We start from the raw sequence: 25412 nt of genomic DNA, 5'->3' as shown, positions 1-25412 counted from the left end.
AAGGTTATATGTAAGTTTACAATAGAAGTTGTTTCTAGGGGAGGAAAATGGAAAACAGGATCTGAGTGGGGCACCAGGAGAACTTGAACTTTATCAGCAATATTTCTTTTATATAAAATAATCTTATGCAAATATGACAAAATGTAAATACCTATTCAAAGTACTGGGTGCATGAATGCTTATCATATCTTTCCCTGTACTTTCCTATAGTCAACATATTTTCCTGAAATACATCCAGAAAAACAAACAAAAAGATTGCTAGTGTGTGTGTCAAAATTTTAAGTGATTATTTCTGCTACATGACATTTCTTATTTTTACTTATCTGGATTTTCTAAATAGACTCCTGTCTCTAAAGATTAGAATTGATTTCATAATGCAAAAATAAAGTTCAGGAGTGCCGGGGTGGCTCAGACAGCTCAGGTCATGATCCCAGGGTCCTGGGATAGAGCCCCACATCGGGCTCCCTGCTCACGGGAAGCCTGCTTCTCCTTCTGCCTCTGCTCCTCCTCTCTCTCTCTTTCTCTTTCCAATGAATAAATAAAATCTTAGACAAAGCAAAATAAAAACAAAAAACTTTTCAAGCACCAGCTTAACTACAGAGCTCATCCAATGTTTGGTTGGAATCCTGGATAAAGAGAACACTCCCATTTCCATCTTCAGAGAACTCGTGTGTTCCCCTGAAGAAAGCGCCTGCATCAGGGCAAAACAAGACCAACTCCCCTTGCCTGGATGTAAGAGCAGTTCTGCTTCTCTGTCTCCTGTTTCTCCATCCAGGGAGCATTCTTCTCCTTGGTGGGGACAGCTGAGGCCATTGCCCAGAGCTCTCTAGCACCAAGGGAGGAGGGCTATGATGACAGTGAAATGTCAGTGGTCACCCCACTGCGCTCAGCTGACCCCTCACTGGCTGAGGTCACAAGACTGGGGGCAGAGGTGGGGGAAGTAAGTAGCACGAGGTGCTGAGTAATGGCTTCCTCTCTACCCTGGGCAAAATAAGCCCTTGGAGCTGTTGATCCAGATGGTGGACCTCCTTTACAACTCAGGGTGCACTGGGTTTTCCTTTGTAGACCACAGTCCTGACTTTTATGAGTCCCTTGGCTTGGAGTGCTCTCTGGCTTGCAGCACAACGACCCCGCTGCCTCCCCACCGAGGTTTACACACAAGCCCCAGTGAATTGAGGCTGACCCCGTGGGTGTTCACTCTGTGCCTTTCCAGAGCCCAACTCCCAGGTTCGGTTTAAATGCTCTGTGGCCACTATCGCCAAGTTCCAGATGACATTATGTTTGAATGTGTGTTTTGCAAGCCAAGTGCTGAGTACACAGAGCAGATATGAGCAGAGGAGCCGAGCTGACAGCAGTGAGCATGCTCGTGCCTTCAGGGGATGCGACAGAGCCGGGGCAGCCAGGCCCAGCTCTGAGACAGACTAGGGACAGTGGCTGGGACAACAGTGGGAGGCAGATGTGCCTGTCCTTCCTTCCCCGAGCCCAGCCCTGCAGTATCTGCACTAATGCTAACTCTGCAGTCCCAGCACTGGGGCTGCCTGAGCACCGAACTGCCTGTCCTGCGGCAGCAAACTGTCAGTTAGCTACTACAGAAGGAAACTGTGTACATGGACCTCGCGATCAAACCTATCTGAGAGTTATTTGAATTCTTTAATGAATTTAAGAACTCTAATTTTGAAAACTCTCACACCACCACAAAGCAAATATCCACAGGCTGTGAAAAAAGAAAGTAAATTTACAGATCATTTCTTTCAACAGAAAGGATATTATTCTCATACAAAGCTTGAGATATATCAATTATTAATAAGAAAGGCAATTTAGAATTTATTTTTCTTATAATGGAAAATAAAGCCACAAAATGCATAAATAAGCGTGTTTAATTATACTCTAATTATGAGGCTGCTTTCAATTTCTTGTACAACCTCTATAAGTTACAGGAAATGCCAGGGGAAGCATTAAATGCCATTGCATAAATGTATACTTAAAATTAAACTCAGACGGACGTGAAGCTCATCATCAGCTCTAGATGTACTAACATTTCTATTTTGAAATAATTTTTACCAGAAATTTACCCCAATGTTGTCCCAGCCTCTAAAATATACCTCACATTTCCAGTAACTGTTGTACCAACAGAAAGATCCTTCTCAAAATTAACAGTTATCAAAAATTATTTGAGATCTTGCATTTGCCAAGAATGACTAATATCATTTTGAATTATATCTGTTGAAAACGAAGTTGCTGAAAGGATAATTTCTGATGCCCTAATAAATGAATTTGCAAAAACAAACAAACAAACAACAACAACAACAACAAAAAAAACTCAGAAAAATCTTAGGATTAAGATACCATGTTAATAAAATATTACTGGTAATATATAATATTATACCATACCAAAAACATTATTCTGTTTGCATTTGTAAATTTACCCTGTTATTCATGTAATAGCTTCATGTCTGTTAGGCTTATAAGTAACAAGAGCTTTTTAAAAGAAAAAGTTTTATATTTTAAAACTTTAAATGGCACTGCATTCCTGCTTTTTGAACTGGGACCCTGAATTTTTATTTTGCATGGAGCCCTGCAAACAAGGTAGCCAGCCCCCCGTGGTTGGTTTTCCAGAGCTGATCGAGCCACTGCCACCCTTTGTGTAGAAGGCTGGGCATCTCTCTGTTAGGCAGCTGGTCTTGGGAAATAAACTGGTCCATTCAGAGATGAACTGGGGATCTTGTGTCCTCATACACTGGCCAACCCCAGTCCTCTCCTCTGTCCACCACAGTGGAACTACCAGCCCCCACCCACACATGTACTCTGTTGTGAGTTACAGCTGAGAGCATCACTCCAACCTCCCTCTCCTTAATAGGTGTCTTTTCCTTCTCTGAGGGACATCTGCACTCCTCTGGGGACATGGCATGGAGAAAACTGAAATCCTGTTGAGGGAACTCAGCATAAGAGAGATTACATTTTTGTTACTGAAACACCCACAACCACTTTCTCAGCCTTTCCCTCTGAATACTATTTGGCCATTCCTGGTCAGGTATCCAGAAGGGGCCACTTCGCCAATCCTGGCCAAAGCCTTGGCGAGGGATAAAAGCCCTGTAGGACTGAAGGCTAAATGGAAAGAAAAGAAAAGTCAACCTTCCCGTGAGGAGCTTGGGGACAGAAGCTGTGCCCGCTGATGCTCCACTGTCCTCCGCTGAACAAGGCAGGACATGGATTTTGCCCACAAAGGGCTCTCCTTTGGACAGTTTCATTTCACACAAAACACATTTGGCAACTTTCATAAAAACACAACCACATATGGCATTGTGCTCAAGCCACCCAAACTCTAGACCTTTCTCTAATTTCCACTGCTGTACAACTTGACCATGTCCTGCCTTTTCCCATTTCCTGTTTCCATGGGCATACATCACAAGCTTCCCTGAGGACAGAGACCTTATCGTCCTCATGGGTTACCCAGACCCCAAGTGTAAAGACGATACTGTAGTTCTTTGAACACTTACAACCCACTTTGCCACTCATTAACTTGTTAGTCCTCACAGCACATCCCTCCAAGCAAAGATAATACCCATTTTACAGAGAAGGAGATCAAGTTCTCAAGAAGTTTACCAGTTTGCCCACATTCCCACAGTTGCTCAAGGTCAAGGCTAGGACTCAGTCACAGATTGGGCTGATTCTGTAGGACCACAACTTTGTGGAGTCGGCGTCTTTAAACGGGCACACATCACTCTTTTTGCACACCCTCAGTGTGGTGCATTATAATGACTAATATTCCATGAGACCTTGTGATGCTAGATGTCTCCATGTTTAGCATCAGAACCACAACCCATTGACTGTGTTTTCTATTACACGGCAGCACCTGTTGAGAGTACCACCTGCATGGTTCTGGGACTGCTGAGCATGTCAAGGACTTTGGGCACAAGGGGTAGAGCTCTCTCAAACTCACATCTTCAAGCTGGCCTCTCACTTTCCACACCCTTCAGAGGTAGAGTGGGCCGCAACATGACTTTCTAAAGGCACCCTGCCTAGACTTGCTTCCTGGCAGTAGCGACTATCCCTGCAAGCCATGGCTTCCGTTTTTGCCCCCATAGATGAGGAGAATGTGGAGGTGTAGGGCTCTAGAGCATAGCCCCCAACATGGGCTTCATTAAGTGTCTGAGGCCCAGCAGATTCAGGCCTACAGGACAGTCCCAACTCATTGCAAATTTAACAAATGGTTTTTATATGTTTATAATCATGGGGTAGAGAAAACCTACTTAAGGTACAAAAACACAGAAGCCATGAGGAAGAAAAATGACTAAAAGCCTGGGCAGCATATGAATTCAAAATTTAGAATGATAAAATGTATCAAAAAGTGAAAAGAAAATGGTATTAAAATCTCTGCAACAGGTATAACAAAGGATTAACACTCAGGATGAAACCGCTTAAGAGCATGAAGTTGAACAAAAAATCAGAATGGCTGCACTAATGCTTCTTTGAGGCTGTATCACCCTCGATTGGAACCCAGGACCTACCATCCTCAAGACATGATGAAGGAGGCTGACAATGTCTGTCAAAACCAACTAGATCCTACATTTCCCTATAAACCCCCTGTCCCTTCCTCTGGGAGGGAGGAGCTCACAGTTTTTGAAGGCCCCAGACTGCTGTCGACTCTCTTGCCTGACAAAGGAATAAACTATCTTTCTTCTTTATATTAAAACTCGGCTCTTACATTACATATTTTGGCTCCAGAGCACAAAGGTCGATTTATGGCAAGTACCAACAATGGTACAATAAGAAAAAGGAAGGTGAACGATTTAATTAAAAAGATGCAAAAAATATCTGAAAGAAATATAAATGGCAGGGGTGCCTGTGTGGCTGTTAAGTCAGTTAAGTCAGTTAAGTGTCTGCCTTCAGCTTGGATCATGATCGGGGCACCTGGGTGGCTCAGACGGTTAAGCTTGGGTCATGATCCCAGTGCTTTGGGATCCAGCCCCACTTCAGGCTCCCTGCTCAGGGGAACCTGCTTCTCCCTCTCCCTCTGCCCCACCACCCAGCTCACTCACTCACTCTCTCTCTCAATAAAATATATAGAGTTACATATAAACGGCAAACAGCAAAGGTAAATATGCCAAATCTCACTGTCAATAGAAATGCAATTAAGATACTAAAATATGATTGTTTTTTCATCCAATTGGCAACCATTAAAAAGACTAATAATACCCAGTGTTGGACCTTTAGCTAGACTTACCAAGAAAAAAAAGAGTGAAGCCTCAAATAAATAAAATTTTATATGAAAGGAGACATTACAACTGACACCACAGAAATGTGAAAGATCCTAAGAGGGTCCCATGATCAATTATAAGCCAACAAATTGGACAACCTAAAAGAAAAGGATAAATTCCTAGAAACACACAACCTACTAAGACTTAATAATGAAAAATTAGAAAATATGAACAGACCAATGACAAGTAGAGAGATTAAATCAGTAATCAAAAACTCCTAACAAAAAAACCTATGGCCAGCTAACTCCACTGGGGAATTCTACCAAACATTCAAAGAAGAATTAATGCCAATCCTTCTCAAACTCTTTCAAAAAATTGATCTGAATAGACTTCCAAAGAAGGTATACAAACGGCCAAAAGGTACATAAAAATGTACTCAACATCACTCATCATCAGGGAAACACAAATCAAAACTATAATGAGATATCTCCTGACACCTGTTAGAATGGCTATTAGCAAAAAGACAAGTCATAAAACAAATATTCTATGGTCTCACGTGTATATGGAATCTAAAAAGCCAAACTCACAGAAACAGAGTAGACTGGTGGTTGCCAGGGCCTATGGGATGGGGGACAATGAGGAGATGTTGATTGAAGGATATGAACTTCCAGTTATAAGAGGAATAGGTTCTGGAGATCTAACCTTCAGCATGGCAACTATAGTTAGCAATACCGCATTGTGTATTTGAAAGCTGCTAAGAGAGTAGATCTTAAATATTCTCACCTTAACAATAACCACCACCAAAAAAAAAAATAGTAATTATATAAAGTGATAGATCTGGTAGCTAACTTTATGGTAGCAATCACTTTACAATAGAGATACATATCGTACCATTACATCATACACCTGAAACTTAGAAAACATCATATGCCAATGAGATCCCAATAAGGCTGGAAGGAAAGAGGAAAAAGGAACACCCAGTATTGGAAGTTAGGAGGGCAAGGAGGTTGCATCAAATTTTAAAATGTCTGTGCTATTTGACCCAACATTCTACTCCCAACAGCTAGCCTAGAGAAGCACCAGAACTTGTGAATGAAGAATCATGTAAAAAACATGAATTACAACACTGTTTGTATAAGCTTAACATTGGAAACAAATTTAAATGTCCTCTAGTAAAAGCATGGCTTAGTAACACATGGGGGGGGGGGTGGTCATTGCTCAGTTATGCTGAGCACCTAAATGGAAAGATTCCTAAGACTTGAAATTTAAAAAAAAAAAAAAAAAAAAAAAGATGAATTGTTCAACAGCATGCATAGAGTAATCTATTTATTTTTTGAACATGAACACCCACAAAACCACACGTTTCTATATATACCTATACATGTAAATGGATAGAAATACACCCCAAAATGGCACATCCTAACTTGACAATGATTGTTCTCTCTGGGTAGCAAAGTGGGCTTGGGGATGTGGCAGTGGAGAGAATTGTGCAAGGACTATTCTGTGAATCGACATTATTACAAGAAGAATGTATTCACATATTACATGTACAATTTTAAAATGAGAAGAAAAAGGGACTTACCATAGCCTCAGGGCTGTTCAAGGGCAGATCTATAAAATCCATTAGGTCTGCCTTCCCTGCAGGGGGGGACACAGATAGCCTGGTTAGGGCATGGGGCGAGGGGGCAGGGTAGAGAAAGGGAGCCACCACCTGCCCAGGGTCAGGCTCCCACCCAGATGCCAGTACATCTCCTTCCTGACATTCTCCCTAGCCAGGACCTTTCCTAGAAGCCTTCCCTCCGTTTCCTGATTTGACTCCACTGTATTTACTTGTTTAAGTAAGGCCATCCTCCCCTCTGCTTTTGTGTTCCCTCAATTACAATTGTTATAATACTTGGAAAGTAATGCATCAATTACACAGCCTACCAGGACTCCTAATAAATTCTAGGAATTGACAGATGCCCTTCTACTTTCCACTCATGCACAGGTCAGGTGCCCTGGGAAATCACTTCGAGGCTCTGAGCTCTGCATGCAGGAGAAGAGCTGAGGGAAGCCCTTACTGGCAAGAGCTCTTGGGAACACCAGCCCTGGGGAGTGAAGACAGGACCGCGCAGAGGAAGAAGGGGGGCCAGGTGGCAGTTACAACAAAGGTCTTGGCAGATCCCAGAAGGAGTTCTGGAGCTGAAGGGCCATTTGGAGTTATTCCAAAATAAGGAACGGGGACTGGACATTTGCACCTCCACCTGGACCCGTCATTGGGTGTGGGCTGATCTGGGAAGGGAGTGTCACTTTGGCCGTAGCCACTTGTTTCAGCTGAGGGCGGGTCCCCAGGCGACTGCTGGGGAATGAGCATCTCAGCCCTGGAGGGGAATCTGGGAAATTCACCATGTGCAGAGGAGTCTGGAGCTAAGTGACCATTCATCTCTGAGGGGGGAGGAAATGAGGCAAGGTGACACATTTTTGTCTCCATTTTATAGGTGTAGAAACCCCTGGTATGTTTTCTGTGATATCTTGGAAGTCGGTCAACTATGCAAGCATGGAACAGGGTGCCCAGTCTGAAGGGGGAAACCATCTAAATTATTGCAGCAGAGGAGTGCGGGGGATGGTTTGAACAGAAACACGGAGCCATGCTTTGAGTTTAACCCACTGAGCCACCCAGGAGCCCCCGCTATGCTTTGAGCTTAAATGCCCTGGTAATTATTTCATTTCCGTTTCCATATCTAGAAAGAATTTAACTTACAGTAAATCAAGTCCATTGCTTGAAAAGTAAAGAGAGGAGAAGAGAAACACCACATTTAGGGTACTAACATCTGTAATTGAGTCCAGGGGCTCTCTCCCATTCTTGTCCTGTCAGTCTGTTGGGTTTAGACGCTTGTGCATGAAAGTCCTTCTGGAAGGGCGCCTGGGTGGCTCAGTGGGTTAAAGCCTCTGCTTTCGGCTCAGGTCATAATCCCAGAGTCCTGGGATTGAGGCCTGCATCGGGCTCTCTGCTCAGCAGGGAGCCTACTTCCTCCTCTCTCTCTGCCTGCCTCTCTGCCTACTTGTGATCTGTCTGTCAAATAAATAAATAAAATCTTAAAAAAAAAAAAAAAAAAGTCCTTCTGGAGAGGGTCATAGACTTCCATCAGCCTGAAAAGCTAAGCTCAGTAAGGACACACAGTTACCAACACAGAGACATTTATTCTGATGCTACTCCTGTTCACAAAGGAAACAGTCGCTCTTTCTCCCACAAACTCTGAAGAAACCTGTATAGTCTGGTTTAGACCTTCTGCTTATATCTGGCAGTTCTAGATCCCTGGCGGGGGGCGCGGGGATAATAAAAGGCGCTGATCCCTTCAGAGATGTCAGGCTGCAAAAATAGAGGAAGAATTCAGGACATCATGATCTGGAAATCTTTGATTGGTCAAACTCTTACCATAAGGCCCCGCCTATGCATTGTTTTCTTGAAACCTCAACACTCCGAGGCACGTGCTAATATTATCTGTTTTACAAGTACTAATAATTTTGTTTTACAGATGAGGAAATTGAAGCTCAGAGAGGGAAAGTAAGTTGCCTGAGGTCACAGAGGTACAGGTAACACAGAAAGTTTTCAGTCCAGGTCTGGCTGATAACAGAGCCGCTAAGAGGGCAGGTGGCTTAGACTCAAGGTTAGCCAGGGCAGATAAAAATAAGAGCAACAATGGAGAGGTATTTAGAGGATAATAACATAATTTTTCTGAACAGCAGGTTGGAATAGAGATATCCAAGAGCCAGCCACACAAAAGTCCTGAGCCCCATGTTTACCTTCACCATACAAACAAAATCAAGCATTTCATTCCCTACAGCTCGTATAATGCTATTTTAGTACATTTAAAGCATATAAATACTATTTATTATATTTATGAGTATTTACTCTGAGATATATATATGTGTGTATATATATATGATGGCCATATGAGGTTTCATTATACTAGTTTTTGATTTTTGTGTGGTTCTGAAATTTTAAAGAAGAAGTTAAAAATAAATTTAAACATTAAAAGTGTACAAGTTGCTTTGTTACAATAAAACTAAATGTGTACACAAAAAAAAGTTAAATATACTTGTCACTTGAGGGGTTCGTTTCTCACACACACAGATATACACACTTTTTTCTTTTGTGTTCTTTTTCGTGCTTTCTCTTTCTCTGCTTTTTTTTTTTTTTTTACTTGCAAAAGTAATGGATTCTTTTTTTTTTCTTTTTTAAAGATTTTATTCATTTGACAGACAAAGATCACAAGTAGGCAGAGAAGCAGGCAGAGAGAGGGAGAAGCAGGCTCTCCGCTGAGCAGAGAGCCCGATGCGGGGCTCGATCCCGGGACTGTGAGATCACGACCTGAGCCAAAGGCAGAGGCCCAACCCACTGAGCCACGCAGGCACCCCAAAAGTAATGGATTCTTATAAAAATGTCAAATAATACCGAGAGCTATAAATCCACACTCCATTAATACAGGCGAAGACTGTGTCATGTGCATCCCTTATAACTTCTTCTGCAGGACACTGCCCGGTGCTGGTCCGGGCTCCATGGAACGCAGTTAGAATCACTGATCCACACAAGACTGGAAGGGACCATTCAGATTGTCTCAATTCCTTTACTTTATGGATGGGGAAACTAAGACGCTGAGAAGAAGGGGTAACTCAGTCAGGGTCCCTGAGCCGGTTAGAAGCAGAAGAATCCTCAGGCAGCCTTTACTGGGTTACCATAGGGCTAGTGAAGCTGCCTGTTCTGCCCCCAGCACCTCCCATCCCCTCACCCCTTCTTAGCCCTCCTTGGCAGTCGCTGAGGGAATGGGGGGCAGATCCCAGCCTTGGTGAAGGCCTGCCAGAGGTCCAGGGCTGCTCGGCACCAGGACATTCCCAGGCTGCCAGACGCAGCCCCCAGACTCACTCCATCTCTCAGAGGCCAGCGTGCATCCCTACTTTCCACCCCACACCAACCCCTGCACGCTGTCAGTGAGGTAGACTGCACTTCCTGGTGCAAAAGGGAAAGTAAAAAGGAATTCTCTGAGAACAAATAGATATGCAAGGAGAATGCTACCTTTCAAGCTTCAACCTAAGAGGAAAGAGAGGGTCGGACAGAAGGTGGGGATTCATGCCAAGTTCTAGGTTTAGAATGGAGACTCTTCAGAGCCACTCTCAGATCCACAGCTCGAGAGAGCCCAAGCCTTTCAAGACTACAGAAGGCGACTCTGGAGGTTGCTCAAAACTATCTCACATACAGATTTCAGGAATGGTTTGCTCACAGTTTGCCCATTCTAATGTGAAAGCCACTTCAGATCAGGGGAGGGGATTTCACGGGAGGGTCTAGATCTCTGTTGTCCGACAGGGCAGCTCCCAGTCATGTGCAGAGCCGAGCACTTGAAACAGCAGCTCCAGGGACACCTGGGTGGCTCAGTCATTAAGCATCTGCCTTTGGCTTAGATTGTGATCTCAGGGTCCTGGGATCAAGCCCCCTGTTAGGCTCCCTACTCAGCGAGAAGCCTGCTTCTCCCTCTCCCATTATCCGTGCTTGTATTCCCTCTCTTGCTGTGTCTCTGTCAAATAAATAAATAAAATCTTCAAAAAAAAAAAGAAAGAAAGAAAGAAATAGTGGCTCCAGAGTGAGGTGTGCTATAGTGTAAAATGCACACCGGATTTAAAAAACCATACAAAGGGGTGCCTGGGTGGGTTAAACCTTCTGCCTTCAGCTCAGGTCATGATCTCAGGGTCCTGGGATCGAGCCCCACATTGGGCTCTCTGCTCAGCGGGGAGCCTGCTTCCCTTCCTCTCTGCCTGCTTGTGATCTCTGTCAAATAAATAAATAAAATCTTTTTTTTAAAAAAAACATACAAAAATAAGAAGGTAAAAAAAATCTATTAATAATTTTTGCATTGATTAGATGTCAAAATGATATTTTTTTAGATATATGAGATTAAAATATATTAAAATTATTGCAGATTTTCTTACTTTACTGAAGTATAATTAACAGACAATAAGCTGCCCATACTTAAAGAATTACAATTTGAGAAGTTTTGGCATCATACACCATGAAATCATCCTTAAAGTCAGTATCATGAACAGGCCCAGCACCCCCAAGAATTTGTCATGCCCTTTGCCTGTCCCCCATCCTGAGATAATCACTGGTCTGCATTCTGTCACTATAGAAGTATGCATTTTCTAGATTTTTATGTGAGTAGAATCACAGAGTAAGCATAATTTTCTTCCTGCTTATGCTCAGCCTAATTATTGTGAGATTCATTCATGTTGTTTCATGTATCAGAAAACCGTTCCTTTTTATTACCAAGTAGCATTCCATCTATGACCATACCCCAGTTTTTTTATCCGTCACCTGTTGACAAACACTGGGTGGGGTTGTTTCCATTTGGGGGCTATCACAGAACAAGCAGCCATGGGCATTTACCCATTTAGCTTTTACCTTTTTTTTTTTAATGTGGCAACTAGATATATTAAAATATGTTCCCACTGTATGTCTATTGAACAGTACACACCTAGATTCTCTGCTAGGCCCTCCACTTTCCCTGCTCAAATTGGCTGCCTACTTAACTGAGTTTAATTCAACCAACTTGGCAGGTGCAGGGTGGGGAACTGCTGTCGCAGAGGTGAAGGGCCCCAGAAGACAGGGACACTGGGTACATATTCCCTCTGTGACCCTCAGACTGGCCTTTTCCTGGGACTGCCTCAAGGCACTGGCCATGTAGAGGGAAAAGAGGCAGATGCATAAACCGTCACCTCAAATCCAACATGAGAAGTTAGAGAGACATGTATAAAGTCTCCAGTGACAAAAGGGGGAAGCACTTATGTGTCTGTCTGGGGAACCCAGGGAGGTTTTCCCAGGAGATGATATTTGAACCAGGTCTTAGAGAGAGTAGAATTTACTAAGCAGAGTCAGGGGAGGGCTTTCTGAGCACGGGAGAAAGCTCAGGAATTCCCCATGGCAAGGCAGATTCTAGGAACTGGGACGTGTGAGCAGAGAGGATGGTGGGGGATGGGGGTGGAGGGAGGAGAGGCCAGAATGAAGCACCTGCTACACCATGATGAGGGGCTGATGCTTGTCCTCCAGGCACAGACACTTCAGACCCAGGAAAAAGAACCAGGCCAGACTGTACTGTGGAAGAACACTTGTGGGAAGAAAACAGGAGTGATGAGTACTTGCATGATGCCACTGGGAATGGACAACGGGGACACGCTTATGTTCTGGAGAGTTCCGTAGCAGATTGCACTGGGATTGCCAACAGGATATAAGGCACGCAGAAGAGCCAACTCCAGGGTCCCTTATGGCTGGTGCTCCTGGGTGGTCGCCATCTTTTTTTCCTCAATTGTGGTGACTGTCTCCCCACAGGTGTCCCTCTCATTCTGCCAAGACCACCCAGATCACTGTTGGCCAGAAAGACTTAAATTCCCTCTCTCCTGCCAACTCAGTTTCCCCTGTGGCTTTCCACCACCTAAAGAATGAAATCTCACTTCCCTTATATGGCCACAAAACCCTGGGCAAGCAGGGCCCACCCACTGGCCAGTATTACCCCGTCCTGCTACCCTTGAGCACTCAGCAGTTCTTCCCTTCTCTGCCTCCCTGCACCCCTGCCCAGTGCGCATGCACGCGCGCGCACACACACGATACAACAGCACACTGATTCTCTCCTCCTGTGTTTCCTTCAGGTACAGCCTGAGGCTCCTTCTCTAGAAGCTTCCACTGAGGGCTCCAGACCCAGGAGCTCGCCCCCTGTGCCTCAGTACACACTGTGCATTGCCCTCCTGTAACCTCCTTCGCACCCACTAAGCTATCACGTCTTCAGGACAACACCCTCATCTTTCCTTTTTGAAACTAGAGTGCTGGAGATAGAGATTCTAGAGTAAACTGACATAAACAGGAACTGCCTGAGGATTAGGAATTAGGAATGCTGAGATCAGGAGAGTGTGTGGAGGGATGAGGGCAGAGCCCCGAGGGCTATGCTCTGGATGTGCACCAGGATTTCTGACCCAACACAGTGTGGAAAGAGGGCCAGAGGTGAGCTCTCCAGTCAGGGTTGTTACTCTATTCTCTACTCTGATGAGTCCTGGGGAAGATTTATTTTACCAAAGAGGGGAGGGGCAGAGTGGGGGAAGCTGTATGAAAATAAGAAAAAATAGCCAAAGTTTCCTGCCCTTAAAATATTATTAAGATGAAGAAGACAGAATAAACATGCATATAAAGGACATCAAAACATTGGAAGTCTGATGTTTGGGCCAATATTGTTAAAGGAGCAACAGATAAATGTGACTTACAGGGCAAATCTGCATGGAATTAGCTAAGTATTTGCTAGATCTTACAATACACTCAGCACTGTCCTCAAGCTCTCAAAGAGAGGGTCAACCCAAGTCAACTGGTCTTGTCTTCAGGTGCAAACACTCATATTGTGGAAGCAAGATGAATACCCATGAAGACATCTAGGGATAAAAGCATCACCAGTTGGGGAGGACAAGTTGATAAACACAAGGATATGGAGAAAGGGGTTCCCAACTTTACTGGGCAAGTGATATCCCCAGGGATCTCATTCACATGCCGATTCTGGTTCAGCAGCTCTGGGGTAGAGCTCAGGATGCATTTCTCACATGTTCTGAGAGAAGGCCAAGGTTTTTGGTCTGGGGCCCATTTTGAGCAGAAAGGACCCTAGAGAGGGAGAGAGCCATGTGAGCTGGGAAGCTCCATCAACAAGGAAGTCTGGGACTGATGGCAGGGTGGTCTGGACAAGGCAGGAGGGGCTTTTCAGGTGGGGCCAGCCTCACCCATGACCTGAGCAGAGTGTAGCTCACAGGTGGGAGAACCATGGGCTCAGGAGGTGGACACTAGAACTGACCAGTCCCATCAGTCAGCGGCGACAACTAAAAGGGAATAAGTTATGTATAGTCTTAAATGCTACACTGAGGAGTTGCAGTTTACTTAAAAAGGGAATAGTGAGCAGTGGTGATTCTCGAATCGAATTTTGTGTATATGTTCAGGAAAAGTAGGAGAAGAGGAAGAACTATGTCCCCATGGCAGAAGATAAGGAGAACTGGAGGACAGTTTCTCTCACAGTTACTCTAAGAGATTCCGGTTGGCTGCTTGACGCCATGCCTCCATCCCTCACCCTCCATCCCCTCACCGCCACCCAGACCTCGCTCCCGGAGTCTTGGGCTCTAGAAGCCTTTCAGCAGGAGAGCTAAGTCTCAGATGATCCAGCTCCAGGAGAAAGAACCTTTCTTCTGCAGTTCCGTGGAGTCTTTCTTTCTCTCCACGGATGTATAAACAATTCGACAGCACATGATAAAAGTGAGGGGAGGGGGGACCCACATTAATCTCCTCAAGGCAAATGATAAGCTGGCAGGTCTTGCTCTATGGAGGAGATAAAAGCTCCAAACACGGCAGAATGACTCTTGGGATCCGAGCCTGGTACGGATGCAAATTAAAATAAAAACTATATAAACAGCAGCACAATCACTCCATTCAGGGCGCCTTCATTAGCAGCCGGCGCTCTAGCGCCCCTGCCCACAAAGACAGTTTCCCTTTCTTCTCCCTGCTCACTAGTTTCCAAGCTGCTCAACAAAAGGAAGCTGAGGACAAAAGCAGTTCTAATTGAGGGGGCTCTGGGGAGAGGGTCATTGGAGAGATTTATTTTATGTGTGCAGATCCAAAAGCAAATGCGATGTGTCAGACCTGCTGAGGCCAGGTCCCCTGCTGGGGAGTATGAAGGGGCCAAGTTCCGCCTCTCAGAGCTCATCACAGCATGATAACAACCCAACATTCCCATCGACCAGCCCAGGCCTTCCCATGTCTGATAGAGCCAACTGCCCCAAGTGCTCCCTGTGGAGGGGGACCTCATTCAAAGAGCAGGCCTGTGACACAACAACTCGCTACCTTAGCAGCCTCTACTCTTTATTGTAGAGGACAGAGCTCATTCATTGTATCCCCATGAAGTATCATTGTGCTGGGCAGTCACTGGGGTGAGGAGACACAGTTTTACCAGTATCCATCTACTACTGAACATTCAGGCTTCAGGAAGGAGGCGCTGTTCACAAACCACAGGTTTCTCCCATTGTCTTCCCATTTGACCAGCATTCCCAATCTCCTACTCCACTCCTGGAACCTCTTCAAGGGACCAAGCCCCCCAGCTTTCCCCTCACCCTACACGCCCCGCTCTCCAGCCACTCCTCATGTTCATCTCCCACCCTGCGTTCCTCCCCAAACCTGAAATTCCCTACTATTTCCCCGCTATCCGTGAAAACCCTCTTAGCCTTACGAACCTCACGTTTTATCATTTCAAAATAGGGTAGGGGCGCCTGGGTGGCTCCGTCGGTTAAGCGGCCAACTCTTGGCTTCTGCTCAGGTCATGATCTCAGCGTCATGAGATCGAGCCCCACATTGTGCTCCACGCTCAGCCCACAGTCTACTTGAGGTCCTCTCTCCTTCTGCCCCTCCTGCTCCTGCTCTCTCTACCCCTCTCTCTAAAATGAATAAAATAAATTAAAAAAAATAAAACAGGGTAATAATCCTCGCTCTACCATTCTCATGGGCTGTTGGAAGGCACATCTGAACTGAAGGACGTGAGAGCAACTCGAAGTGGCATACATGTATTAACAGAAACGTCTTCATTGAGGCTACACCACTGAACCCTTTAGTGACCGCCAAGAAGCTCTGTACCGTTAAATGAGACAACTGGAGGAGGAGGGATTCCAGCCAATAGGACAAATGAAGATTCTTGCACATTAACACCAAATGAACTTCCGGTATTTTTAAATGATAGAAACCAAAACAGCTAAAGTGAACCATCTCTTGCCTTGGCTGGTTCTGGTTCCCCAGAGCATCTTGCCCGCACAAGTCTGGTCCTCACGCTCTGCTTCCCCCAGTTTATGCTTCTGGCCACACTGCTGGCATCAGACACAAAGGCTGGTGCCTGACAGAGGGAAGGAACAAAGAGAGCAGTGAGGGTGGGAAGGTTGTTTCTCTTTAATTTTGAAGATTGCTTTATTTTGTCCCTGTAGGGAAGATTCCATTATTTAGAAGATGGCACTATTCTTTTCCAGCTTATATCCTTATTTAGGAACGGAGACAGGAAACAAATAGGAAAGAGCAGACTGCCCTTTCCACCCCTCCCGTCAGCTAGGTGGTCACTAAGCTCTATGGTTATTTTCTCATTTTCCCAGCTGATAAGGAGAAAAGAGGCATTATCTGCCTCAGACAGCCCCTGGCTCTAGAGGAGGAGAACCCCAGGGCTGGTGGTTAATAGCACATGACCCAGCACTGTTTTCCCAGACACTTACAAGCCCTGGCGCCATCAGCCTAGACAATGCCATTGGAAACATAACAATACAGGTTTGAAATGCTCAGGTCTTATGTCTTTTCCAAACCACACTCACATCACCACTTGCATTAGTTTCCTAGGCATTTGGGGGCATCTGGGTGGCTCAGTCCATCAAGCATCCAACTCTTGATTTCAGCTCAGGTCATGATCTCAGGGTTGTGAGACTGAACCTGCTCACATCAGGCTCACATGCTGGGGCTGGAACCTGCTTTGGATTCTCTCTCTACATCTCTCTCTCTCTCTCCAAAAACAAAGAAACAAGACAAAACAAAAAAACAAACAACAACAAACAAAAATTATTTGTTCATGCACACTTGGGGAGGCCAGAAGTCCAAAATCAAGGTATAGGCAGGGTTGGTTTCTTCTGGAGGCTCTGACAGAGAATCTATTCCATGCTTTCACTAGAGGTGAACTTTGTCATTCTACGGCTTACGGCTGTATCACTATAATTCCCACCCCCAACTACACAACCTTCTTCTTTGTGTCTAGGTGTCCTCTCCTCTTAAGGACACTTGCCATTGGACCTAGGGCCCATTCCAAGTCCAGGATGATCCCATCTCAAATTCCTTATATTACATCTGCAGAGAACTTTCTTCTAAATAAGGTCACTTTTGCATGTTCCAAGGGTTAGGACTTGAACATATCTTTTTTTTGGTGGGGGGCACTATTCAACCACTATAGTCCCCAAACAAAGGGGAAGGGAGAAGAGAAGGAAACCACACTGAGTTCCTATTCAAACCTGTTTAAGAATTCATGGGACAAGGTAGGGACTGGATTATTCAGCCAAATTATGGTAGCAAAGGCCAAGGTAACTGAATGAAACTTCAGCATGGCTATGGTAGAGAGGAAGGAGCAGCAGCCTGGGATCTGCCCTCCACCGAGACCCGCTGAGGTCACTGGGTTGCTGGAATGACAAAGTCACGGGAAAGAGCCAGGTCATCAATTTCTCTCCCCTCTCATCCACGCCCTTCCTCTCACCTCACTTAATCTTGCTGGGTAACCTATGGATAACCCAGAGTTTTGTATCCTCCTGGGGGTGAGCAAGGCAGCAGCCTGCCTGCCCAGCACTTTGCCGCCTGTCTTGTGGAGGTCAGCCAGCCTTGTCCACCCTGGGACTGCTCAAAAACTTGCACTTTCCTGACTGGTTTGTGAACACAGGATTCAGCATTTATGTTTCTTCTCCTGCAGTTAATATTTACAAAAGGAAAAGCCTTCCAAAACTTAGCTAACAAAATTCAATTTAAGGATCAGAAAAAGGCACACCACATACAAAATTTCTAAAAGTTTCTTTCTCCAAGAAAGGAAAAGAAGAAAATATTGAATGAATTACCAAGTTTCAAAAGAACCATTTCTTGAGTTATTAGTGTGGCCTTCCTCCAAGAAATGCCTGCCAATTGCGTCAACAGAAGTTGTGTCAGTGAGAGTTACCAAGAAAACTTCTGAGGCCTGAGACAGTAGGGCTTTGGCCAACACCATGCCTATAAAATAAGTCTTATTTTTCAGGCCTGGAGTCCATGAACTCTTCCCTACAGTGTTAGGATGACAAAGTCTAGCAAATATTGCCTGAAAAAATTCTGTGGATGAGAGGTTGAGCTTTAGTAGGTATTTGTTGAGTGTGTACCTTGTGTTGGTCCCTTTGCTAGATGCTAGAGGTATAGCCTTGGACAGCAATTCCAACACGGCCCTGCCTTCACAGAGAGGGAGGAAGGGAGATATTAAATTATCACACGAGTAATGTGACAAAGCCAGAGTATGGGGTGTCATGGAGGCATACATCAGGACAATCCACACACCTAAGAGAGGGTTTAAATGAAAACACAGGTCATAAGTACTTTGTCCCCAATGATAATGAAAGTCCAGTGGGTCTGCTCTAAAAGTTTTATACACAGTCTCACTATACGATAGTGGATGGAGTTTCCTGCCCCTCTAGGAGCTGCAACAATTTGAAATAAATCTTCACACACGTTTTGAAGCTGTATGCCCCGTGAGCCCCAAGAGGATCCTAGAGCCCCTCAGAGTAGGAAGGAGATGTTTCTGGAAAGATAAATGCAACAGAAGCAGGTCCCCAGGGCTGAAATCAGAAAATAAGACTCTAATCACCTCCCAGTTGGTAGAACAGCTAATATCAAAAAAGAAAGAATAAATGTTTGCAAGGATATGGGGAAGTTGAAGTTCTTGTGCATTGAATGTAAAATGCTATAGCTACTATGGAGAATGGTATGGAAATTCCTCAAAAAACTGAAAATGGCACTACCATATGATCCAGCAATCCCACTTCTAGTTATCCAAAAGCGTTGATGTCAGGATCTCGAAGAGGTAATTGTACCCCCATGTTCACAGCAGTATTATTCACAATAGCCAAGTGGTGGAAACAATCCAAATGTTCAACTGTTTATCAGTAGATGACAAGATCAAGCAATTGTGGTATATACATACAGTGGAGTATTTTTCATCTTAAAAAAAAAGAGAGAGAGAGAGAAGGAAATCATGCCACATGCAACAATATGGGTAAACCCGAGGATATGAAGCCAAGCGAAATAAACCAGACCCAGAAATGCAAATATTGCACAATTCTCCTTATAGGAGGTACCTAAAAATAGCCAAACTCATAGACACAGAGAGTAGAATGGTGGTTGCCAAGGGCTGAGAGGTGGTAAAACAGGTAGTCACTGTTTGCTGGATATAAAATTTCAGTAATGTAAGTTGAGTAAGTTCTAGAGATCTGCTATACAGCACTGTGACAATAGTTAACGATTCTGCATATAATGCCCATTTGTTAGCATAGTAGATCTCATGTTAAGTATTATTACCACAAGAAAGAAATAGATAAGTCAAGGAAAGACAAGGAAAAGAAAAGAAGAGAAAATAGTAGACCTGGGCTTGACCAACAACCACCAATGGGTCAAAGCCAGCCTGCTGCCTGTTTTTGTAAAAATGTAAAGTTTTACTGCCATACACATTCATATGCATTGTCTATGGCTGCTTTCACCCTACAATGACAGAGCTGAGTAGTTGTGATGGAGGCTATATGACCCACAAAGCTGAAATCCCTGACTACCCTACACAAGGGTGTCCGCTGTGCATCATCTTGGTATTCTCCACATTTTTTCCTTGATACTTTCCTACTTCAAAACTTGAAATGTGTCCTACTGCCAATGGTCTTTAACTCAATCATGGGCTGGGCTTAACCTTGTTTGCCACAATCCTAATCCACATGATGCAAGGTTATTATGCTCAATAAGGAAGTCACCAGACATGTGGCTATTTAGATATAAAGAAATTACATGTGGTCCTTGACAAAAAGAGTCTTGCAGCCTTTGCCTGAGATTCCTCAGCACTCTCCTCACCACACCAGAATGTCTCAAACACTTTTACCTGGGCTGCTTTAGAGGACAGGGAGCCAAAACCCAGCAAAAAGTTCCTGTACTAAGAACATCAGAGGGCACTCATAAGCACCTACTGTGAGCCAGGCTCTGCTTTGAAAATATCATTGCATTTAGCCCGCATATCAACTTTAGGCATCACATCACATCCTCATATCAGGAATGATCCCTGTCTTATACATGAGAAAGCAAAGGCTCAGAGATGTGGGAACTTCGATCTGCCTTTCTGTGTACTTTAATCACTGCATCCAACTTCCATACTGTCTGCTGCTTAAACATTTCTATACAATTACCAGGAAGAAAGTCTATCACTTTGGATAAAGAGGTGCTCAGCAGGAACTATGCTACATGAATTCAGTCCAGATGACATATGAGAGCCTGATGCCACTGTGCTGATTCCTTGGACAGCCAGTTACCATTGGGTTCCTTTTGAATTTTTAGAGTTGTGTGCTGTAGTAAGGGTGAAGGGAGGAGGGGGGCGCTATTCAGAGTGAAGTTTGCCTTCTCATAAGACCATGGAAGACCTAGTTGTTCCCTGCCAATTTATTACCACACCAGCAATCACCTTGTAAACATTCATGCTCCTCGTCCAAAGGAGAAAACCAAGATTGTGAGATGGTTCTGGAAATCACATCAACAAAGGACAGTTACAAGACCAGGGGATGCTTAGTTCAGAGAAGAGAAACTCTGATGGAAGCATATTGGCTGTGCATTCTGTTTTCAGGAAGCTCTGCCCTATCAAGAAGGGCAGCCTTCTGTGTGTTCTGTCAGAGTTGAGATTGAAGACAAATAGTTGGAAGTAAAATGGTAGCAGATTTTTGCTCAAAAGTTGAAAGAATGTTCCAGCAACTGCAAATATCTAACAAAGCAATGAGCTGTTGAGATGATGAGCCAATCCAGCTCTGAAGACTTCCAAGCATGAGCTAGATGACGTCTGTCAGGAATACTGTGGCATGGGTTTTTGAAAAGTGAGAAAGGTTAGACTAGCTCAACTCCATGGCCTCTTCCAATTCAAAAAGCCCACAATTCTGTGAACAGAACCAGCCTAAGGACCACACTTCGGAAATGAGTGCTTTGAACCAAAGGTGCTCTGACTCCTTCCACATCCTAATTCTAACATCTCACTAAAAGCTAGTGTTTATTTTCAACCAAGCCCCAGTCACCTAAGGTCACAATCCAGGACTAGCCAATATTCATGGTTTACCTATAAGAAGAAGAAATTCTCCATTTGTCAAGCAAAACTGAAGGCTCTGGCATTGGAGGAGGCAGCCAGAGAGTGGATGATCAAAATAATATTAACTGATATTTACACTAAACTTTGCCATTTTCAGGGGACCTATGATCCAATTAATCTTCCCAACGGAGGCTGCAGAGGAAGCAAGAATATTAGTACCCATTGGTACTAAGAGGCTGCCTGGTTGCCCCACAAATGCACATGGCTACAGACCTGAGTGACATCTCCAAGATGGAATGGACCACGTTGGTAGATACCATTTTGATCAATGTCCTATGGAAATTAACTGAGAGTTGAGGACTGTTCGTCAAAATTTGTTTGTGTTTTTCATAATGAAAGTGGTCATCCTGGCACATAGAACATGGCAGAAGTGAATACATTGCCCAGAATATCACATGCTTACAGTACCTACTTTGTACAAGCCTACCAGTATTTTCCGGTGCTTGAATTATTAGAATGAGTTTCACATCCTGAGAATGCATTCAGCTTGGGAGGCTAGATACTGCAAGTGCTAATTATCAAGGCTCATGCCATTTAAGTATAGGCTGCCATTATTTTTCATTGCTCACATCAGTGCTACTGGATTTTATATCCTGTTTTCCCATCATGTCTGGACTGAATCATCCCCTCTTCTGTCACAACACTTGCCTTTGGAGGCTCCCAGAAGGAAAACAGTGTACAAATTTTAGTTAACCTACATGCTGATTAGAGGATGCTTGCAAATGGTCACCTGGAGATGCCCTTCAGGGCTATTGGAGTTATTAGGGTGATCAGTAAGATGTAAGGGTAACTGGAGATCACTATCTCTGCTTCTAAAACTAAAACCTCCATCATCAGAAATGTGCCTGCCAGCATTTACACCAGGCAAAACTTTTGGGTGAAGAATTGGACAGACACACAGGGGAAGGTATGGGAGAGCATTCCAGGCAGAGGAGGCATCTGAACAAAGGCGGAAAGGCATGAAAATGAAAGGCCTCTTCTGCATAACCAGAGCACAGAGTGTGCACAGAGAAGTATGGGGAGGCTGAACAGGTGGCTTGGGCCAATGCTGTGAAGTCCTTCAGTGGCAAGCACTAGAGAACACTTACTGCTGGTGTCTAGTGCTGGTCAAATGTGCTGGTCAAAATCACTGGCAGGGCTTGTGGTGCCCCTTCCTGCAGAGTTGGATTCAGTGGGTCTGGGTGGGGTCCAAGAATTTAATGTCTAACAAGCGCGCTGGTGGTGCTGAGGATGCTGGTCCAGGGACCACTCTTTGGGAACCACTGCTGTAGTCACTCAGCACTGTTTTGAGTAGGGAAAAGAGATTGTCAGAGCTATACATTTACTGTCTTGAACTGACCAGTTTGAAGAGCCCATAATTCTGTGATAAGATATGGAAGATAAGGAAAGGGAAAGACTTAGCTCAAGCAGTGGGTCTGTGTTCAGTAGTGAGATGTGATCATAACTTCTCATTTTTCACCCAGCTAGTGGTAAGGCACATGACGCATGTTCCCTACAGAAGAACAATGGAACCTCAAGAGTTTTTTAAATTACCAGATAAATCATGCTACTTTCAAAACTCGAGAATGGAGTTTTTAAACACAGAACCCACTTTTTTTTTTTTTTTTTTTTTAAGATTTTGTTTATTTGACAGACAGAGATCACAAGCAGGCAGAGAAGCAGGGGAGAGAGAAGAGGAAGCAGGCTCCCTGCAGAGCAGAGAGCCTGATGCAGGGCTTGATCCCAGGACCCTGAGATCATGACAAGCCAAAAAGGTAGAGGCTTTAACCCACTGAGCCACCCAGGTGGCCCAGAACCCACATTTTCTTTTCTTTTTTTTTTTTTTTCAGAACCCACATTTTCTTAATGTTAGTTTTTCTAAAGGCATTTATCGTGTTGGTCATTAATGACCCCATTAGCTGACAGAAGGAATGTCACATAGCTTTTCTTCCTCCACTCCTGACTTCCTAGGTGTGAAGAGGGAAGATTTAATGTGAGATTTAATCTGAAACAACTTCAGTTTCACTGCCATCACAGAAATGGCAACTAGGAAAACACTGGAAGGGTCCAAACCCCTGCCTTGTCCATAGGAAATCCTGACCTGGCCCAAACAGGAAAGCCAACATGCCATTCTTCTAAGCTGATCATTAAAAGAAAAAGAAAAAAAAGACTTTGACCAAGGTGGGCATGTGATTTAGGGCAGAGCAGGAGGAGGAGAGAAGGGGAAGGGAGTTTTTTGCTTGTTTGTTTGTTGTTTTTTTTTTTTTTACCAATAGCAGGGATGGAAGCACGTTAGTCCTAAATCCTCTCCTATTGGCCTGGTTGATTTAAGAGAAAGCTATCACCATCCACATCAAAGCATTATTAATGATTAGAGATCAATGCATGGCTTTATGTTCTATTTTATACAGGGGCTTCTAGAGTCAAGTGTGTTAGTTCAGTGCAGCTAGAGAATATTGTATTTGAGGCCGCACTGCAGAAGAGCTACCACCCTGACCCAGAATTTGAAGGACCTGGATTCTTTTTCTGGTTCTACAACTCTGAATTCAATCAAGATCTTATCTTCTCTGGACCTCAGATTTCTCATGTGTGATATGAGAGCAGCAAGGTTGTGCCTAGCAACCTGTCTAATCCTGCCATCACTGACCTTTGGGGATTCTGCACGTCATATGCTAAAACCCACTTTACAGAATCAGATTGTCCTGAGCAGTGGTCTTGGTACCAAACCCCCTTGGACATCTTATTTTACTATAACCCAGCTAAGTTTAATTCCCTGATTCCATTAGCATTTGCCTTTCTGCTGGCTAGAAAAGACCAGGGTGGAAAAGTTTTTGTATAAACAAGTAAGAAAGTGATCTAGGAAATGAATGATCTTATCTGGTCAGGATGAACGAAGAAGACTCAGTGCTCATCTTGTCATCAGCATTACTGAGAGCATTTATGCCACAGAAAGAAACAAACATCATCTATCAATTTAATTGACCTCCAAGGAGGTGTCAGCACTACTCTTCCCCTTCAGATTCACTAAGGTTGGCCAGTCCCATACTCAGCTCACACTCAGCACTTTCTCTCCTACCCCTCACCCAACTCTGTTTACTCCTCTTTACCACTTGTGTATGTGTCCATGTCTTCAGCGCCCACCCCCCATCACAATGTGATCCTCTCTTGGGGCAAGAGCCACAGTTGGTTCTTCTTTACCTGAACTTTGTGTTCTGCATCCATCAAGTTTGGGGAAACAATTAAGGCACAACTATAATGCCTTTGAGTCCTGATTCTCCACCAGTATCATTCCTGGAAGCCCAAACTCCCCATAGAGTCCTCACCATTCCCAAACATGTCCCCTTGACTCCACTACCTAAGGGGTCCATATCCCCCTGTGGAACTCTTGACTGATACCACTGGTGCAGGACAAGTCCACAGAGCTCATTGCCACTAGCAGCAGGAGACCAGGGCCCTGCCCCATCAGACCCATTGCTCTCCAGGTGTCCTCTCTCTGTTTTTGTTCCTGCCTCTAATCACAGAAAGAGAAACTTCTTCCTTCACCAGTGTTAACAGCTCCCACCTCCCTAGGAAACCCTGTAATCAGGAATCATGTGCTCTACTGCCTGAGCGGGCCAAGTGTCTCCCCTGCCTCCTTTATTTAAAAGATTGTCCAACAGGATGTTCCAACCTGGGAAGGTAAATCTTTGTTACAGTACTTCTATAGAGAGCCTATCACAGATGATTATAAAAGATAAATGTTTGGGGTGCCTGGGTGGCTCAGTTGGTTGAATGTCTGCCTTCAGCTTCAGGTCATGATCTCAGGGTCCTGGGATTGAGCCTCAACCCTCTCCCTCTGTCTCTCCTCTCCACTTGTGCTCTCTTTCTCAAATAAATAAATAAAATCTTAAAAAAAAATAGGTGAATATTTGACCAGCAGACATATGTACTAGAAAATTCACTCTCATCTTGGAAAATGCAAAGCCTGGCCCAGAAGTAATGGGCCATGGAGGTAGTTTATAGGGAAAAGTACATAGGAGGGGAGGTAAACAAACTCTCACCAAGGCAGTCCATGTTCATGTGGGCAGTAGACATGTTGGGAAAAGGTTGGAAGCCTGAGACGTCTGATGGCGGGAAAGGGCTCGCGAAGAAAATTGGAACAGTGAGGGTGAAAGAGGGAAATGATGATATGGCAAAATGTGGCTGGGAAAGAAGTAATTAAGGCAGGAAGATGTCCAGTATCTACTTCGCCCAGCCTGCAACTATCTCTCCAGAGAGGGCCAGGATGGAGAAGTGTCAGTATACACAA

The 25412-nt window shown here is 44.4% G+C and overlaps 1 long non-coding RNA gene across 3 annotated transcripts in view; it reads right to left on the bottom strand.

Moving 5' to 3' along the window:
* The window catches only part of LOC132022562 (uncharacterized), a 63892-nt gene that overhangs the window by 24191 nt on the left and 14289 nt on the right, over window positions 1-25412 (bottom strand). For all 3 annotated transcript variants that reach the window (XR_009405623.1, XR_009405626.1, XR_009405624.1), the window contains one exon: window positions 6781-6836. This is a non-coding gene — a long non-coding RNA (uncharacterized LOC132022562). The remainder of the gene's footprint in view (window positions 1-6780; window positions 6837-25412) is intronic.

The sequence above is a fragment of the Mustela nigripes genome, chromosome 7 (genome assembly GCF_022355385.1).
Source record: "Mustela nigripes isolate SB6536 chromosome 7, MUSNIG.SB6536, whole genome shotgun sequence".
NCBI lineage: Eukaryota > Metazoa > Chordata > Mammalia > Carnivora > Mustelidae > Mustela > Mustela nigripes.
The sequence above is the reverse complement of the archived record's forward strand: the minus strand, read 5'-3'. Positions and strand labels throughout refer to the sequence as shown.